Genomic DNA, 8954 nt, shown 5'->3' with positions numbered 1-8954 from the left:
CCAAATCCCCATCTTGCGATCGCCTTATCAGCTGCTCGCAAGGTTTTTTTTTTTCTGTTTGTCCGTATCGCTTTAACGCTCGGATTCAGACCTTTTAAATTTTGTGCCGCTTTTGCTTTTTTTAAAATTCTTATTTCTTTCATTTGCATGCGGTAGCTGGGACCTGCCACCCCAACACACACACACACACATACACACACCTGATAGTTGTGATTGATAGTGCAGGAAGAGAAAGGACCACCTGCAAACCCAAATTGTCTCTGAGTGAGTTGTAGATCAGACCGGATGACAGTCTACTGGTGCGACGTGTCGCCGCGCCGTCCATAAAGCGATCCGGCCCCTCGGCCCTGACCCGGGATAATCGCCCGCTCCCAGCGTGCGCGGTACATGTGTAGGTAAAGGATTAAGCTGATTTATTTCCCCACGCCCTGGGCAGAATCCAAGGAGTCGCGCTGAAGAACCGCCATCAATAAACTAACACTGCGGCTCGCGTGTCCGCGGGAGGCAGGGGAGGTCAGCGCTAGGAGTTATAGCCACAAGGTGATGGCTGCACCGCTAAATAACTCAATTTCCCCCCAAGGTCAAGGGGGCAAGAGGAGTCAAGGACGACGGATCCGGGAGGGGCGGGGGGGGCGGTTGGTGCTTGGAAAGTGAATTTAGTGAAGGAAAGGGCAGGCTCTGCGTTTCAACCGGCGCGCTGACCCTCATCATAATTTCAATTGCCTGATGCGTTTGATGCAGAAGGAAATCCCTGGGTGTGAGTGGAATTGCTGTCCCGCGGCGGTGTGTAAGTGTGTGTGTGAATAAGCACACGTGCAGGTTAACGCTATGTGTTGTATACGGCATGTACAGCAGCATCTAGCCGGTTGGGTTTTTCAGATCTCAGACTGTGTTGATAAGAGAAAAAAAAAAATCAGAGAGCAGAAAAAAAAGGTGAAATGTGTAAGGACCTGGAGCCCATCATACCGCGCCGCGCAGATTCAGCCATTCATCATCATAATGCAGGAGGCATCCAGCGATGAATTAGAATCCCCTGGCCCGTGCAACCCCGATAATCCAATTATTTGAAAGCCAAAATAGAAGTCGGAGTCGTATTCTTGAAATCTTTAAGGTGAAGGTCGGCATGTTACAAGATAGTAATACAAATGGCGTAATCTCCCCCCCGCCGGCTGGTCCCTGGTGGCGGTATTTCCATGCTGATGTCAGGACTGCGCAGAGCCCGCGGCAGGATCTGGATAGATGCTGCCGTCGCTTTATGTGGATGTTGAGAAATCTGGGGAAAAAGTGAAAGGACGGGACTCTAAGAAGTCCGGTAAGCTCTTGGAGAAATCCGTCAAGATAAGAATGAGACAGGTTGTGAGCCGTGGAGACGCACTGGTCAAAATTTACCATTCAAAAACCCGAGGGATATATTTTCTTTTTTGCAAATTAAAAAGAAAAATATGTACTCGAAAATCACCAGAGGACAAGCACCATATGTGGCCCTGTGATTGACAGGTGACCCATCCAGTTTACACTCTGCTTCCCACCTCAGTGTCAGTTGGGATCGGCTCTGGCCTCGCTCTGTCCTCCGGCTGCAGGATAAGCGATGGAGACAATGAGTGAAGGGAAAAAGGATGCTTCAGGAAGGCCCCTAAACGGTGCTTCACCTGGTGGTTAGAGAGAAGGTCGGTAGACGCGCCCTCCCAGTGGCCAAAGCTGCTCAAAGACCACACAGTGGTTACCAGGAGGAGGTGAAAGGGAGAAGAATTTGTCTACAAAATGACTGAGGTCATTGATTTTCCAAAGTAACAGTAATAGTGCTAGTCGTTGCAGTAATGGTAGTAGTAGTAGTAGTAATACTAATTTCGTACAGTGTCTGGCTTGATTGTGAAAATTGAGGTTGGAATGGTGCACTGAATTTTTGACTTCTGAATTTTTTTTATCAATTTCCTCTCTTTTGTTGTGATAATATAACATTGGAAATGGGTGAAATATGTATATCTTTTTTATATGGGTCTCTTTGAAATAGCTTGGAGGAAAATGGCAGAGGCAGGTGTTTACCCCTTTGACACGTGCAGATCGTGAGCGACGAAAAGGAAAAGTGAGCAATAAAAGTGTCCTTGGAGGAAATATAATCTTCAACTAATGTGGGTAAAGGTACTGCCAGGAAGAGCTTGTATCAACGGTGTGTTTCGAGTATTAAATATAGATTCCGTTTTAGTTCATGAATAAAAACAATAGATAATAGCTCTCATTTTTGCGATAATAAGGTTGATACAGAATCTTTTATTGATCGCTTGATACATTTGTTCATTCATGGTAGACACTACCCTCTCTGCTCATGGAATAATGGTGAAAGTAAATGTTGTTATTAAAATATCAAAGTACTTCTTAAAAAAAAAAAAAAATCAGACCTATATTACTGTTGTCTATACATCCATAAAAGTAGTATTAATTGTTGTTGATCACTTTTCAAAATAACATTTTCAAATTACCTCACAAGTTTGACACCGTAAATTGAGTACAGACGGTACAGGAATAAAGCCTAAAATTAAATATTTCAATTATGATTGAGGTCAGTTTTTATAATCATGTAGTAAAACTATCTTCATATTAACTCAGAATTTTTTTTTCATTTTTTACTTTTTTTTTTTTTTTCCCAGTGATTAAATTTTCAACCCCTAAAATAAATATCACGGAAAATTAAAACTGCCGGGTGCAAACAGGGGCCGCCTCCAGGAGGCTCTGAATTATTCATGGATTTTTACAACTTCTTTTATTTTTTACTTTTTAATGGAACAGTATCTCTCGGACACCAACAGATGCTGCACACCAAGAGCCGCCTGATTCCATTCAACCTTGCTTCATCACCGCTCATCCGTCCTCGACGACACATTTTGACGTTAAAACGACGCAAGAGAAAATCCATGCGCTTTCTGAAGTCTTCAGACCAATGCAACGCTTTGGGGCTAATGGCTAACAAAACACAAACTAGTGTTTCATGACAGCCCAACAAAACAACAGGAAGACTGTGTGTGTCTGTTTGTATGTGTGTGTGTGTGTGTGTGTTTGTAATCTGAACTGAATCTTAACCCTTGTGTTGTCTTGCGGGTCAAAAGTGACCCACTTCCATGTTTAGCTGCAGAAAAAAAAAACCTTAACCTATTTTTTTCCAACTTGAAATTTTATCACTTTTCCTAAAGAGACCCACGTAATTAGAAAAAGTGATACTTCTTTTTTGTTTATGTTTCCATGTGGGCTGTACACCACTAGGGTACAAAGTTTGTCTCATGGGTCATTTTTGACCCGTAGGACAAGGGGAGTAAACACAATGTTAAGATCGCACGAGGGTTAAGGATCAGCTATCTGTTCATCTTTTTGTCTTCTTTTGTGTCTCATATTTCTCTACATTGAGATACTGGAGAGAACCTGCAGAGAACCCAAGCAGGAGAACTTGGGGAGAACCTACACGGAGAGAACACGAGAAGCAAACCGGGAACCAGAATCTGACTGACAGGTGATCGGCCCAGGTTAAACCCTGCCTTTTACACAATGTAACTAGGGATTGGTCCCATCTTTACCCTATGTGCAAATGTACACACACACACACACACAATGTAGATACATTTATTGTCAAGGTCACGGTTAGATCGGGTCCAAGGTCAGCTTACTAGAGGCCGAGAGGTGGGGTTTAACCTGGGCGGGTCATCTGTCAATCACAGAGACATCCATCCATTTGTTTTCTCATTCAAACCTACGGATAAGTCGGTCTTCTTTGAGCCCACAGACCGTTTTTGGACTGTTGGAGGAAGAAAGAAAACCAGGCGAGAACCCATGCTGGGGAACCTGTTGAGAACCCACCCAGAGAGCCCAGTCCAACAGTGGGGTTGAATGAGGTACCTCCTCGCTGTGAGGTGGGACTCAATCCTATCTTTCCTGTCTTGCAGATGTACACCTGCTAAATACTGCAGTGTTGTTTTTCCCTCCACTGCAATTATACAAACACCACAGGGTCAATACTCTTCATCGGTGTGTTGTGAATGAAAAATATTGTGATACGACTGATGTCTAATTTCCATAACCGAGTGATTTTCCAGTTTTGTTTTGCTTTGTTTTTTTTTTCCCAGCAGGGTTTGAGTCCTAATCTCTTTGACAGTTTTGGGTGGAACTCAACATAAAAAAACATATACCTTTAAGTTTCAATTTAGTTTTGGAGCTATATTTGAAGGTAATAGGGATTAAAGATGGTTCCTTCAAACTCAAATCAGCATTTATCTGCAAAAATCTGGCTGAAGGAGCAGCAAAATTGATATTTTTTTTCCAGCATTTAAGAGATTCAGGGGAGCAGCAAGCCCCTTGTAATTTTCTAAAATGTCAGACATGGATGGGCGGCGCCGTCATCCATTGTCATTGACAGAGGTCGCAATTGAAAGTCTGGCCACAGGATTATGGCCAAATTCAGATTTTTTCTGATTAAAAACAGGTTTATTCGCATATTTTCTGTCTCCTTTGTCTCGTGAGGGGAACTTTTGTGTCTAGTTGTGCTGCAGAACCAAACAGAACCTGCTGCCTCTCACCGTTTCCTCTTATGAGGCAAAGACAGGAGCTCGGAAATAAGATTCAATTATCCTCATTCAATAAACTCAAGAAATGCGTTTTCTTGATTTTGACAAATCCCTCATTAAGTATTCATTACTTTATTTTTTTCTTTTTGGTAATTTTGTATTTTTCTCCACAAACTCCCTGAAAATGTGAACCATCCAGAACCATCAGCTCCATATAAATAATCAGTGTGAAATCTCCTGAGAGTTAGCAGGAAGTGACACGAAACGAGGAGATCTCCAGTAATGTGCTTGTCCTCCGGAAACAAATGGAGCCGATCCGCGGGTTTAACCCGGGCTGATCGCCTGTCAGTCACAGGGCTTCGTCAGCGATCCTCACGTTCTCTTCATGATTATCATCCTGGTTTTCTCCACGTTCTCCTGCCCGGGTTCTCTCCAGGTTTTCCCCCTCCCTCCCGCAATCTGTAGGTTCATTGAAGTCTCTAAATTTCCCGTACGTGTGAACAAGAGGGGGATTTTTTTATCTCATCCTGTGACAGGAACCCCAAACCGCTGTCATCTAAAATGAGCTCCAGACACCAGAAACCGTGAAAGGACATGCCGTCGCCATGACGACAATAACAATCATCGTATTTTAGATGATTTTTCAAGGTTCAAATCCAAACCGTGTTGATCCTTCACAATTTAACCAGGCCGTTTCTACCGTTTAGAGTTTTTCTGTTGGAGACGGCGGGTCGACCCGGACCTGAAAAGTTTCAGAAAGAAAAGTTGACCGTAAAAAAAAAAAAAAAACTGTAAAAGATGCAGAATAAAGTGTCCCACGTGGGGCATTATACTGTTGCGGTCCTGTCCAGATGAACGGACGCCACCGAGAGGCAAAGGCAAATGAAGACTGATCCGGGTGCCGTGTTTGTCGCTGAGTCTGCACATTGCCGGGTTGGTAAAGGAAAGCTGATAATGATGTGCGCCAGCGTGCACCCTCGTAGGATTGCTGTGTGTGTGTGTCTGTGTGTGTGTGTGTATCCCATGAACAGCCCCCAAGACAACCAGACGTATCAGGGCCCCCCAACTCTTTAACTCTATCAAGCTACGGCCCGGCAGCATTAAAGGTCTGGACTGTCAGCAGAAATTTGCAGGGAGGAAGGTGTGTGTGTACTTACATGAGTGTGTGTTTGTGTGTGTGTGTGTTTGGCTGTCTACTCTGTAACTCGGGGGGGGGGCAACATGGAGACCTCTGGGGGTAGACAAGAAGAAAGCTCTGAGAATGTGTTAGGAGAGATAGAAATGAACTCAGGGCCGGGTAGCGATTTGTGAAGGACAGTTTCCTGGAGAGCGGAGAGCTAACCTTTACCGGCCTTTTGCCTTTTTAATGCCCGATTTGCCGCGTTTCTTTCCTCCGAGGACTTTGGCACCAGCACGTCAACACAGAGGAGGAACTCATTAATGCTCGGCGTTATATACGCGGAGGGGCGGACATTTCCGGGCATAAGTCTGTCCTCTGCATTCACCTTGCGCGTAATTCCGTACCTAGCTTACAACCATGCAGCCAAACACAGCAAACTTGCAGTGTTACTATGGTGCAGTTGCACAGTTCGTGCTCAGGTGCAACAGGCTGAAGGAACACAGAACAACATCCACATCCTGCTATGTTTTGATGGTCGCACAGACCGCCGCCGTCCGCCGCGCCGCTTTTGTCTCTTTCAGGCGTCGGAAACGTAACTCGTCGGCGAGCTCGGTACCGCCCTCTGGTGGATGCATTGCTCAACAACATGGTGATGTAAAATATGTACGGGAAGTAACATTTGACGACATTTGGAACTTGCATATATATTTACGTATGTAACATGAGGATAAAAGAGTCTTTGCTTCTCAGCCCCTCTCTGACACACACACACACACATACACACACACAGACATCCACACCACTAAGAGAATGAGTAATTGCTCCGCCAAAGGCCAACCACTGTGATCCCGGGCCGGTGTTTAAAATCGCCGCCCCTCTTCCTCCTTTCCTCCTTTCTGGTTAAGTGGGAGTGGGAGTGTTGTCCTCCTGTTCCCCCTCCAGCCCTCCTCCTCCAGGCTCTTCCTGCTCCATGCGGTGGTTAAGCTTGAAATTCTAAGTTGATCTCGGGTTCTGTAGCAATTAGATTATAACACAAGCGGCCACCGCTTGAACACTGTCTTCGTGTATGGGTGTGTATGTGTGTGTGTGTGTGTGCGCATATGAACCCGTGCCCTTCTAATTAGTGTGTCTGTGATTCTTTTCCTCTTCCCGACGCCCCCCTCACCCTCGACAAGAACGCGCCCCCACCTTCCTTCGCTCGCCCCGGCCAGCCCATCATTTTTCACGCCTCTCTCGCCCCCTGCCCTGGCGTTCCCGTGCCCGGCCGCCGCAGAAATGAAGTGAGTTGCAGATTAGTGTTTGTCGTGCTCCATCAGAATGGCACCGCCAGGGGAAGGGGGTGGGGTTAAAGGAGCTGATCCCGTATTTGTCCTTGTCTGATTCAACCCGGCCGCAGGCTCAGCGGCCGGGACTCGGCCCGCCTGCTAATCCACTTCACTTCTGTGATTGACAGGGCGGGCTATTAGGGTGCCGGAGCGGGAAAACCATTTAAGACGCAGCCTTCTGCGTATTTTCGACTTTGCGAACACGGCTCCTGCGCATCCATGAGCGGGCGTGTCGGCACGTGCACCCCCTGTACTCTGTCTGTCACGAAACAGACAGCCAAGAATATCAGAGGGCATTAAGTGTAGTGGAATCCAGGAAATAGACGGAGGAACGCTTCGATTCTTTCTTGCATCTCAATGGAACTGTTCTGGGTTTTATCGTAACGCAATCCTGTATTTGTCAGAGGCAAATAGACTGGATGTGTGTATATATATATATATACACATTTATTTATATATTTATTTGTTTGTTTGTTTGTTTATTTTTATTTTTTGTTATATTCAAGGAACACAATGCAACAATGCGTGGTGAGAGCCATTCTTCATCACAATCCTCCATTTTGTGAATCTAAACTGGTGTTTGTGAAATATTGGAAACGATTTTTCGCCAATTGCTCAGGCACAGTCATATCCAATATTTTTTCCTAGTGAAGGATTTGGTAGGTTTTTGTGCTGATTGCAGTTCAGCATGTTAGCTTTGGGTTAAGGGTTAATATATCCATATCACGGCTGTCGCTCGGTTGACCTCACGGCAAGACATTGAACCCCAAGTTTCTCCAGATGGTCCAGTTAGCACAGGGGTCTGCAACCCGCTGATGCGGCTCCCTGTGGCTTTTGAAAATAATTGACGAGTTTTTAATTAAAATGTATTTTATTTTAGTTGGTTCATTTTTAAAATCCATCCGTAATTTTGAATGTGAATCTTTTCACATTTAAATAGAACATGTTGAAATATTTTTGTTCTTAATAAGCGACCGCAAACGCCGGTAAAAGGAGTTTTGGTTTGCTGTCGGTGGATAACATAAGTTCGACTTTTTATTTTATAAATACAAGAAGGACTCAAATAGACTTGAATGTTTTACTTAAATGTAATCTTCAACCTAACCTCTTTTTTTTTGGAGTTCAAAATGTTTTGCTGCATGCAGAAATGTAATTTCGTTTTCTCTGCAGTTGGAAACGGGTGCTAAGTTAACACTTTGAGTGGCAGCTCTGCCACAGGGTGAATGCTGTCTGGTGTGTATATATAAAATATTCATATATTATATTACATATAATTCATATATAGATATATTGGCGCAATATTGGCAGGGTTGCACCTGGAGAGGTTAGCTGGTTATCACATACAGAGACATCCAGCAATTCACCCTCTCATTCACAGATACAGACAATTTAGGGTCTTCAGTGAACCTGTTTTAGTCGCTTTGGATAAAAGCGTGTGCCAAATGCAATGTAATGTAAAAAATGTAATGTTTTTCGGAATGCGAGAAGAAGATAAAGAACCTGGAGAGAACACAAAGAACGGTACCAGAAAGTCCTCTGCTTTGAGGTGGGAATGCCAACAGCCGCTAACCGCTCCCTGTATTCATGGATGAATTTTGATCTGCATTTTACCCTCAGTCCATTTTTTTTCAGAAGGCGAAAGAAAAAAAAAAACACTCGCTGACCTTTGAATCGTCCGGACAGGAGCCGTCCGCCGGGCTTCAGCTCCGGGGGAGGAAACGGACAGATGGAGCGTGTTGACTCAGATCAACACAGAGTTTCCCCGGTTCTGTCCTCCACACGGCTTCATCCCCGCATAAACCCGGCAGCCGGAAAGTACTTTTACTTTTGGTTGTTTTGTTTTTTTATATACCGGGTCACGGGGTCACAGCTGATGTGATCCTACCCGCTAAACAGGCGAGGGGTCGCAGATCCTCCACTACACGCCCCGACTTCATTTTTGCCTCCGAAAATTCATTTCTC

This window comes from Fistularia commersonii, chromosome 28 (genome assembly GCF_037954325.1).
Source record: "Fistularia commersonii isolate RoL2024-O1a breed Wild chromosome 28, RoL_Fcom_v1.0, whole genome shotgun sequence".
NCBI classification, from domain to species: domain Eukaryota; kingdom Metazoa; phylum Chordata; class Actinopteri; order Syngnathiformes; family Fistulariidae; genus Fistularia; species Fistularia commersonii.
This window is presented reverse-complemented; position numbering follows the sequence as displayed.